Source organism: Megalobrama amblycephala, linkage group LG21, assembly GCF_018812025.1.
Source record: "Megalobrama amblycephala isolate DHTTF-2021 linkage group LG21, ASM1881202v1, whole genome shotgun sequence".
Lineage (NCBI taxonomy): Eukaryota > Metazoa > Chordata > Actinopteri > Cypriniformes > Xenocyprididae > Megalobrama > Megalobrama amblycephala.
The window spans coordinates 13310965-13322854 of NC_063064.1; positions in this window are offsets into that span (position 1 = coordinate 13310965).

Sequence of the window (11890 nt, forward strand, 5' to 3'; positions counted from 1 at the left end):
GTTCGGTATATAAAGGATCTCGGGGCTTGTGGGCGTCACCAAACACTCGTGTTTGCAGGCCTGGGCCAATAGGATTTCACCGGAGTCCCTCGCTGAGCCAATGACGGCGCGGCTCTGTTATCGCAGTTTCAATATGCTTGGGGGATGGTGTTACAAATGGAAACAAATGTGTGTCTTCTGCGGATGATCTGTGGATATCCAGCTGTCCGTGCACTCCACAGGTGAAGCAGACAGATCAAGCGGAGGGTGGGGGTGGTCGAGGATCAACAGGCAACAGTTATTACTTTTAAATGAAACAAGCTTTCTTCGTATGTGGGCTGCTTCAAGAAACAAAGCACACTGTAAAATGTTTCATCAGCATCTTTGTTTCCATCCATTTAACTCGTCACAGTCATTTCTGACATTATGCAGCGCGAAATGTGTACCTTGAACACATGTGAGTGTTCATGAAGGTTCAAAACATAGCCTATTATATGTAGGCTACACACGTGCACACAAAACCGTTTTATACAAATATGTTTTTTTATGCTTTTCTTTAAAAATCAATTACCTTCTACACTTTTGTTATTTTGTTATCACAACATTTTTTCTTTTATCAAATCAACTTCAATAATTAATGTTGTTCAGATAACATAATATTTTGAGTTTCTGTAGATTAAACCAATTGCCTTCATCGTATTAACTCAAATTTTTAATTTCAATGAACTCAAAAGTTTAAGACAACCAATTTACTTTTTTAAGTTAAACCAACAATTCTTTTTTACAGTGTAGTCACATAACCCAGGTGAAAAAAGAACACTTCTTTAATGTACTTAAAGTGTTCTATTTTTGCACACTAATTATGTACTTAATATACAAAAAATCCTCTTTAGTACTTCTTAAGATCATCTTAAGAACATCTAAGTGTACTCAACTGTGTGACACCATGAAATATGAACTTAAATGTGCTTTTAATATACTATCTCTGTATTTAAAAATATATTTAGTTACCACTTGTAGTACACTATGGCTTCAAAAGTACTTTAAGTATTTATATAATACATTTTTTAAATAAAGAGATAGTATATTAAAAACACATTTAAGTTTTATTTTTTTCTTAAGAAGTAGGCCTACTAAAGAAGAATTTTTAGTATATTAAGTACAAAATTATTGCATGAAAATAGAGCACTTTTTTTTCACGTGGGAACAAAAAAATGGCTTCATGCATTTGGTTATGCCACACTGATTTTAATAATATAAATAATATTTTAAAACAAAACTACTTCATTGTTTTGTTTTGTTTTAAAAAAAAGGGAAAAAAGAAAATATATAATATGCCAAACTATTTATGTTGCTTTTCAAGAATTTCAGACTGTTAGAGCAGCATTGAAACTTTTTTACAGTGCATTTTTAAGCCATGAAGTTATAAATCATTGCTTAATATCAAATAGGCCTATTTGTTTTTGTGGTTTGCATAAAATCTGATAAAATCGTGATTCAACAGGACATGATATACTGATATGATAAATATTGTGAACTGTTGCCTAAGTAGGCTATAGGTTAAAAGTAATGTTATTGCTACCATTACATTTAAACTATTTTGTATTCAGTATTTTGTATTGTATAAAGTACTCATAGTCCATTACCCATGACTTGTAGATAGTGCTGAGGTTTATCCTCAACTAAGTCTCGCCACAATCTCATTTTTATTCAAATTTTTCTCTATCTGTTAATGATTGTCTCATTGTCTTTCTTCGAATGTGTTTCCTCGCGCAAACTTTCAAATTCCTTCATCTGTGCGCGTCGCCTTGAGCGCGCACTCACATAACTTCGCATTGCTGTGCTCTGATTCTTCCCCCAGATTGTCCAAACAAACCGAAGCAGACTGCCGGGCGCCAGCGCCGTGACGTCACCCATTCATTCGAGCCTTGACGCCTGTCAGCCTGGCGCCGAGCGGGCGGTCTCTATAGCAACAACAAACAACAGGCTAGCATCCCTCCGCTCTCCCCCATTCACCTGCGCGCTGCGGAATCCTGAGAACAAACTGGTCAGCGCTCATTTATCACTTAAAACCTCTGATGCGATTACCGCTCCGCGCACCTGCAAACTGCCATTGTCGTCCTGCGAAAGACTCTTGTGAAGACACAAAAAGTGAGAGACAAAGTGAAAAATAGCCTATTGAGCCAGAGGGGTTTGTTAGATTCGAGGGAAGCTTTTATTTTATTGTGAAGTTATTTAAAAATACATTACATTTTAACATGTTTTACGAATAAAAAGTCATTTTTAATGTTTTTAGGCTTTTATTTATAACAAAAATAAGCAGTTCTGCATTTTTTATAGGCTAATTTGAAAGAAAAAAAAGTTTGTCTACTAAATAAAAAGTAAACATGCAAGACGCCATTTTGTTGTCATTTGCCAAGAAAATTATAAAACAGAGACGACCATTTTATTTGCAATATATGTACTTTTTATAACAGTAACAGGCGAATTTTATTTAAAATAAAACCTAAATATGCACCGATGCTCCGATTTTTACCGATGGCTCGTGCACATAGCTGTACATCCTGCAGGAGTTCGAGGGACTGGAGCGTTTCTGGCTCGGTCACAGCTGAGCGGGGTTGAGGGGAGGCGGAGGAGGAGCTGAACAATGGGAGTGCAGTATCGGGACTGTGAGAGAGAATCTCGGCTGGAGCCGACGAGTCTGGAGCGCCCCTCCACTCGCTCATCCCGCTTTTGTTCAGCTGCGCAAGCTATCAGCACTTCCTACCGACTCCAACAATAAGCCCTCACAGCTGGGCTCTCCAAAGCCTGTTTACTGCACATCAAGGCAAAGAGAGGCAAAGAGTGTAACATCCCCCTTACACACACTCACACACCCTTATGAACTCTTGGTAAAATATAAAACATATTCCTAGAAGTGGAGAAAGGAAGTTCAAAGAAAAAGTTATTCAAATTATATTTGCTTTATTGCTCGATTACCTCATATGCTGGACACTGGACAGCAATCACTTCTTTTTATTTGTTCAGTAAAACATAGGCTATATAATCTGCATCATGTGTGCCTATAGTTTTTCATTCACACAAATGACCTATATCTTGATTCTGTTAAAAATATAGGCTATTCATACATTTGTATTCATTAATTGCTTCATTCATTTAGTGTGAATAATTTCTATATAACATAAACATGCATATAAATCATTTGTCCACCCTGATCTTAAGATTTCTCACAATATGTCATGCAACAGAAAAAAGCTGGTGCGGGATCAGTGTGAATACCTTCTTCTTCTTGAAGCATCTGCATGTATCTTTGACTTTTCCCTCTCGTGGGAAGAGTGGCCTCAGATAATTGTCCTCAAGGGAATCACATCCTGTCAGAAGTCATGTGATCGCTGTCTGACAAGGCTGCAGTGTTCTGTGCTGTGTCATCAGCTGGCTATGAAGTCTTTAATTCACAACATCACAGCTACACAAAGCAGCAGACACAGAAAGGAAGTGCTCGATGCAAAGCGCAATAAGACAATACATTTCACCAAGAACAGACATAAAATGACCTAATTAGCTTGTATGAGTCAATTGACATTAAGTCAACGTGAATGGCTTTTTGCAACACATTTTGCTTCCATAATATGACGTATTTCTGAAACAGGGTTTTATCCATTGGGAATTAATTGCATGGTGGCCATTAAATACCAGAATGAAGCCAAAATAAATGCAAGTTTGCTCAATAGCTATTTGGATATTGGTTAACATATTCCAACAGCTGGCGAGGCCTAAGTTGAAAAGTCATGACATTTTACAGTTTCTTTTTTTTTCATCCCTTAAAGGGTTAGTTCACCCAAAAATGAAAATTCTGTCATTAATTACTCACCCTCATATCGTCCCAAACCCATAAGACCTTCAGTCATCTTCGGAACACAAATTAAGATATTTTTGATGAAATCCGATGGCTCTGTGAGGCCTGCATTGCCAGCAAAATAATTAACACTTTCAGATGCCCAGAAAGCTATTAAAGATATATTTAAAACAGTTCATGTGACTACAGTGGTTCAACCTTAATGTTATGAAGGGACGAGAATACTTTTTGTGTTTCAAAAAATAAAATAACGACTTTATTCAACAATATCTAGTGATGGGTGATTTCAAAACACTGCTTCATGAAGCTTCGAAGCTTTACGAATCTTTTGTTTCGAATCAGTGGTTCGGAGCGTGTATCAAACTGCCAAAGTCACATGATTTGAGTAAACAAGGTTTCATTACATCATAAGTGTTTCGAAATGTTTCGAAATTTCAATGGTTCCTGTGACTTTGGCAGTTTGCAAGACACTGATTCGAAACAAAAGATTCATAAAGCTTTGAATCTTCATGAAGCAGTGTTTTGAAATCACCCTTTACTAGATATTGTTGAATAAAGTCGTTATTTTGTTTTTGGCCTCACTGAGCCATCGGATTTTATCAAGAATATCTTCATGTGTGTTCCGAAGATTAACGAAGGTCTATAGGTTTGGAACGACATGAGGGTGAGTAATTAATGACAGAATTTTTTTTTGGGTGAACTAACCCTTTAGGTATACATTTTACCAGTTAATGCATTTCCTGGGAATTGTACCCATGGTGTTGGTAGTGCCATCCCCTACTGTTTGAGCTTCAGATTTTGATCATTTTGATTCATTTTGTTTTTGGCTTTTGGCTTTAAAGTCCACATGAAATGGAAAATTGAGTCACCAATTTCTAAATGCATGCTCTTATTGTGAACCATTCACCCATGCATATGTTTCATTTTTAACTTTTTTTTGACCTCATAATTCCTAATCAAAATGTCATAACTGGATCTTCAGGTAAACGCCAGACTTCTCTCTGGTGACGTATGCAGGACTTCTCCAATCATTTCAGCCACCCCTTTCATACAATCTATCTGTCTCCATCCAATCAACAACTGATGCATAGGACCCCCAACCTACATTATATTCTTTTTCAATAATCTATTTCACTTATCCATCACAATATAGAAGAGAAGATCTGTCGCTACTTTCGTTAAATCGCAACTTTCAAATCCATTGGTAGCTGAATTTAATCTTGTGAAGTTTCAATTCACATCCCAATACCATTTTTAGATATTATCAGATTGACCTCATAATGATACATCAACGCTCCTGGCATATACCACTCCTTCCTACATTCTGTGGTAGCATCTTGTGAACGCCGATCTCCACTCTCGCCACACACTTTCACACTCCACACTCTCCGCCTGGCTCCCACGCACACTATCAAAGTGCCTTAATGGCTCCTAATTAGCTCCCCATCTGCTGGTGACAGAGCACCGGTGGCATGCTGAAGCCCCATTCAAAGAGTGGCCATTGTGTCCCAGGATCGTTTCCACTCCATTGGAGATTGCCTGGAGAGGACTTGGACCTCTGGGAAGGGATGGGACAGGAGAGCCAGGGTTACGGAGAGAGAGGAGAGAAGCTCTGGACTCCGGGAGGCGCACGGGACAGGACGGGGGAGGAGGCCGATACACAATGGGCGACAGTGTTGCGGCTTGTTGCAAATCTAATAACGTTGGAGCTCTTTCTGTCCCCTAGATGCCCCCCGCCGCCCCCCGCGCACACAAACACATTTTGTTTTCCTCCTCCTTTTTTTCTCATGCTCATTGGCGACAGCTCTGCTTCTTCGAGTTAATCTGTGACTGTGTCATCTTCTGGGAACAGACGTTTGTTTTGTGCTGTTAGTGGGGTAATAAATGCAACCAGACAGCACCATATTAACATCCTTGAAAAGCGACATAAGGCAGAGCTTCTGAAAGGAACCGACAGTGTAACGTCCGGTCTGCGTGGGGTATACAGAGTGGACACTAAAAGAGTCACATTTAGCATTCGTGGGCCAAATCCAGTCATTTCAATGGGAATCCACATGATTAGGAATTTCGCTTGAGGGCGAAATATTTCCCCATGCATATTTCACAACAGGTCAAGTGCTTCAAAACTGTGCTTCAAACATTACTACACTATACTGTACGTTTACACTACAGCGACGTACTAAAAACAGGAATGTTTTTCTATGTACAGATGACAACGTAATCAAAAAGATCCCCGTCCACACGGATCTGCGAAAATGACTAAAAGCGCTGTATTGTGCATGCCAGACCAGTAGTGGGCGATGTCACTTTGTAAAGAAAGTCACTTTGTTTTTGTAGTTTACACAGAGATGATATCATTTTCAAAAACTTGCACTTTGAAACCCGTTTCAAAAGTTTGCATTTTCAGGCCTTCAAAATGCTGTCGTCGCGTAAATGAACGGCCAAAACGCATAAAAAGTTTTCCATTTTTAGTTGAAAATACTGTCATGTAAACAGCCCCTTAGACATCCTTTTCGACATGATCATTTAATGTGCATTTAAATGGTTAAAACCGCTCCAGGTGGATAGAAGTTGATCGTTAAAGATGCTTAGATGACTCTTGTCCCACCTCAAAACAAGAGAAGCTGAATGATGTTCTCGCCTTAACCTCATTTACATCACATTGCCATTGTATGGACGGATCCAGAGGATGTGTGTGTGTGTTTATGGGAGACCAGCTGCTCACAGCTGGGGTATAATGGCCAAGTTTTGGAGGGAAGACCCTTACTACCGGGCAGCTGTCACCACCAGCAGGGGAGAGGGACAGAGGCCATTTAGCCAGAGACCCTCTGGAGAGCTTCTGCTCGTTCTATTCTAAACCCAGATCTCCCTGTGTGTCAGGTGCTGTGCTATTTCCGATATTCTACAGAGCTGTCAAAAAAGTTGCCGTCAGCAACTATTCGTGGTCTTGCAGCTTGTCCCAACTTGTTGCTTATGGTATGGTTGGGTTGTATCTAATAGATCTTTGTGTGCTCAAGTCACCTGACTTCCTCCACATACCTATATGTGCTAAAATACCACCAAACCCATCTGGAAACTGGCTGGAAGTACGACCTAAAGATGGGTGTGATGATGGTGGCAGCTGTGCTTCCCTCACAAAGCCCTATTCAGAGAAAAGGGGACAATACCAAGGCCTAGTTACTCTCTCCTCTTCAGTTCCACACTAAGATTAATTCCTCAAATCCGTTTTCCCAGTGGCAGTCTCAAAGAATGGGAAGCCCTCCTGTTTGTCAGAGCGTATTGTGCCAGTCGCCTGAGAATGAAACCCGTTGATGGTTCTGATAAATGGCCGCCAGCGTTGACACTGAACAGACCTTTCCAGCTCTTTTGTTTTCAGTATTGCATCTATGTAATCTGGATTATTCTGGATTGTAAGATCGTCCCCCTCTGGGTGGTACGGCACCCTCAAGATACTTTGATTTGACTCGTATGGCCATTAAAGGAATATTCTGGGCACTTGAGGCATAATGTTGATTACCACTAAAGTGGATTTCGACCTACACTTACAATAAAAGTGAATGTTAAGGGGATAGTTTACCCAAAAATGAAAAATCTGGCATCATTTACTCACCCTCAAGTTGTTCCAAACCTGTATGAATTTCTTTCTTCTGCTTAACACAAAAGAAGATATTTTGAAGAATAAGAGTTGATGGGCCCAGTTGACTTTTTTTCCCCATACTATGGAAGTCAATGGGGACCATCAACTGTTTGGTTACCCATATTCTTCAAAATATCTTCTTTTGTGTTCTGCAGAAGAAATTTATACAGGTTTGGAACAACTTGAGGGTGAGTAAATGATGCCAGATTTTTCATTTTTGGGTGAACTATCCCATTAACTCACTGATTCAATAGTAAAGCTAAAATATGTAAACAAAACGCATCTTAAACACGATTTTATTGTGAAAAATCACTAACATTTTCGGTGTAAAGTACACAATCATGCAGATGAGTGTAATTTTTTTTTTCATAACATAAAATTATAACATAAGGCCTAAAACCCTAAAATGACTGTAAAAAAATTATGAGTCAAAAACTCAAACGCATCGCATTTCTGCTCCAAAAACTGGTCCCATTCACATCCATTTTAAGTGCCTCATGTAACCTCAAGTTGCATTTTAAAAGAAAACATCAGACGAGTTCAAATTATTTTTGCGGTAATCAAAGTTATGCCACAATTAAGCTAGTCAATTAAGCTTAAACTGTATTAAACCCCGGATATTCCAGGATGACTGTTTTTGAATTTGCCCAAATGGTTATTATGGTAATCATCATGTTTTGTTCTTGCATATAAAAGCTGAGTTGCACAACTGTGGCGACGACGTCATACTTTCAGAAATGCTTGCGACCGCTTCACAAGCCTCGGGATCAACAGGTGCAAGAAATGGCAGAAGGCAATGAGGCAACCGAGTCTGCAGGCAAGAATTGTTTGGTTTTGACTCATTGGTTTCATTCCTTTATTAGAGTGTAAATAGGGTTGAAATCACATCAGAAAGAGGTAACCAGAAACTCACATGTATCAGGTGCTGCTGTGAGGCTGTTTGTCCACAGAGCCGAGGCAGTTAGCCACACCCTAAAATACACACACTCATGCTGTGTTTCTCACACACACACATACACCCTCCACACAGGTGTTTAGCCTGCAGCTTTAGTACAAGTGAAGCTCATCAGCCATTTTGCCTATGTGTTTAAAAGTGTACACTCACTGCCTAAAGCTGCCTGGATCACTTCAGCTGCCCATCTGCCATATGGCAAGGCTGGGCTGTTAAATATAATGCAGCTAAATTTCAACCACTCACCTGTTTTATGTAGGTACTATATGTAAATTCAGCCAGTTCCCACAAGAGTAGAACAATCTGTCAGGCAGTCGCTTGTGAAGATCAAGATACTACAAGATAAAAGTATGTGGACATTTGAGCCACATTTCTATGGCTAAGAAAACAGAAAATAGCTCTGAAAAAGAAGTCTAAAATAATTTGTTTCCAGTTGCATCTTGTTTTGAATTAGTGCTGTCAAATGCATTAATGGCGATTAATTGCATCTAATATATATATATATATATATATATATATATATATATATATATATATATATATATATATATATATATATATATATATATACACATCATGGCGGCTGAGCAAATCCACCGTATTTTTTTTACAAATACTACACTTGTTGTACCACGAACTGTAGTTTTAAGAGTTTTTTAGACAAGAATGTAGTTGTTTAGATCTGAAATATGTGACTCATATTTAATCATAGCGCCTATTTTACAATTTTAGATGTTTTCGGAGATGCAAGCTCTAGGCCATCAGCGGCTGTTCAGTGCTCGAGTACCCGCCGAGAACAGCTTCATCTCGTTCAGTGCTTCAGGGATTTGCCACTGGCTCTTATGGTGGTTAAACATGATATATAATTCATTTTGGGTACATAAAACAGGCAATCTTTGGTCTTATTAATCTATTACTTGTTTCTGAGCAAATCGAATTGGGCTTTGTTAAATTTAATAATTTAATATTAATGCTACATTTAACTTACATCTTGTAGAGCACCGCTTTTGTACATTTGACTGAATTATACAGTTGTATTTATTTCCTTTTGTCATTTATAATGGCTATTGTTATTAATTTAAATATTGTTGCTCAATAAATATTTGTAATATGAGGAATATCACATGAGAAGCTGTGCGATTTGGCTGTATATCAATACGCTGTGATTACCTAGGGCCGAATCACAGCCGTATTGCATGGCTACGATTGTGATATTGCTTATACACACACACACACACACACACACACACACACACATATATATATATATATATATATATTATGTATTTACAAATTTTTTTGTTCGAAGAGATTAATCAATTTGACAGCACTAAGTGAGAAGTGAGAATTTTTTATTTTTTTTCTGAGAATATACATATATATTTATATATATATATATATATATATATATATATATATATATATATATATATATATATATATATATATATATGATAATTGATAATACTTATGATAAAGTATTAAGCAGTTAATCTTTGAAAACTGTCACTCGAAATCGAAATTTATTCGAATATTTATAAATATTAAATTGACAGCATTAATTTTACTTTTGGCTTTTTGTTTATTTATTTATTTGCATCTTTTATGTTACTTTTCAAATAAATAAATTATTTATCTTAAAATAATTTTTGTAAAGTTACCAGCACTTGTTGATGGCATTGCAACAAGTGGAGTTTTTCTGTGAACAAGCCTTAGAGTCCATAGGAATGACTATGGGAATGAATGAGGCTACAATCTGGATGCAAAGGATGCATCCCATCTCCCCTGGGCATTCTCACGGTACAAGAATGTGTCCACTGCACAAACACACACGCACACACACACACATACAGTGACGCTATCTCTTTTCCCACAGCCAGGCCTGAGCAACGCCATACACTTGGACACACACACATGTATCAGGCCTGACTTGCAGGGATTCAATTGTGTGAAACAGGCAGCAGAAGGTGCCCCAGTTCTTTTACATTCTTCTTCTTTCTTCGCATTGTTTCGGGGGGTTACAGTAACAAAGGGAGAACGGGTGAACATTGTGTGTGCGGTATGTTCACACCATCGTCCTCTAGTGTCTGTCCACGTCTGTGCGCGTTCATCTGTAAGTATAGACTCTAAATTACTCTCGTGTGTATGTGTGTGTCAACGGTGCTGCTGAGGGGGGTATCTGGAGAAAGTTGAATGAGGAGAAGGAGACACTCATGAACAGAATTAGCAGAGCACATTCCTCTGCTTTCTCCCACTCTCTTTATTCTTTCTTGCCGCCCCCCCCACCTCTTCATGAGAAAATCAAACAGGTGGTTTGGCTCTGTTGGAGGGGCTGCGTCTTGTGGAGTTGGGCTGTCCCGCAGCCTGTTGGAGGCACTGAAAGGCAGCGTCTCCTCTCAGATCCAGCTTGAGTCCAGTGTCCAGTTAAAGAGAGCCACTCTCATTACCATCTCAATTCTGGGAACGGGCTAGAGACCTCAGCTGCACCCTAACAGGCAGCCCATATGGTGCTCGCTTGGCAACCAGGCAGGAGGGGACCGCCGTATCCCCCCCAAAACACATTCTCTCACACACATACATATATTCACATACAAAAAAAGACACACGAAGACCTAAATGACACATCTTACCTACATACAAACACACTCATCCTCAAAAACATGCACAAAGACAAAAATAGACCATGCTTTCATTTTAATACATATACAGCACATGTTGCACTAGCCTTTAGAGTAGGCATCAAAGCAAAATAGACAGTTAAAGAAAGCCTGGGGCTCCCGCGCACACCTCCTGGGGGAGCTGGACCACACAACGCCTATGGAAGGACGCTTGGCTTCATACATCCTTATACTGGGTTTTTGGAGGCCATTTCACTATAAATGGCTTCAGTGGTTACAGACCCCACAGGTCAAAATTAACATGCACTTGGTTTGCATTAGTGGTTTATGTCAAGGAAAGATTCACCAATTTAGGAAAATATAAAGTTAATATACATTTAGATATATTAATATAAAGGAATATAGATATTTTATAAAATCATATTTTGGTTTTATACAATTTATAAAATTATTTTATATTTTTATATTTTTATTTTATTTATTGTCATAATTTATAATATATTAGATATATTTTTAGAAATATTATGTATACTTTTAATACTTAATTTTTAATTCATATAAATATACTAAATATTTGTTATTTAATATATAATATTTTATATTTTTATTTTTTGTAATATATATATATATATATATATATATATATATATATATATATGACAATAATTATATAAATGTTTATAAGTTATTATCAGTTAATTATATAAATAAATTTTATTCATATAATTTACAAATATATATTCAGTAGGGGTGTAATGATATTCAAACTGTTATTTATTGTCATTATTTATAATATATTAGATATATATTTTAGAAATATCATGTATACTTTTAATACTTAATTTTTA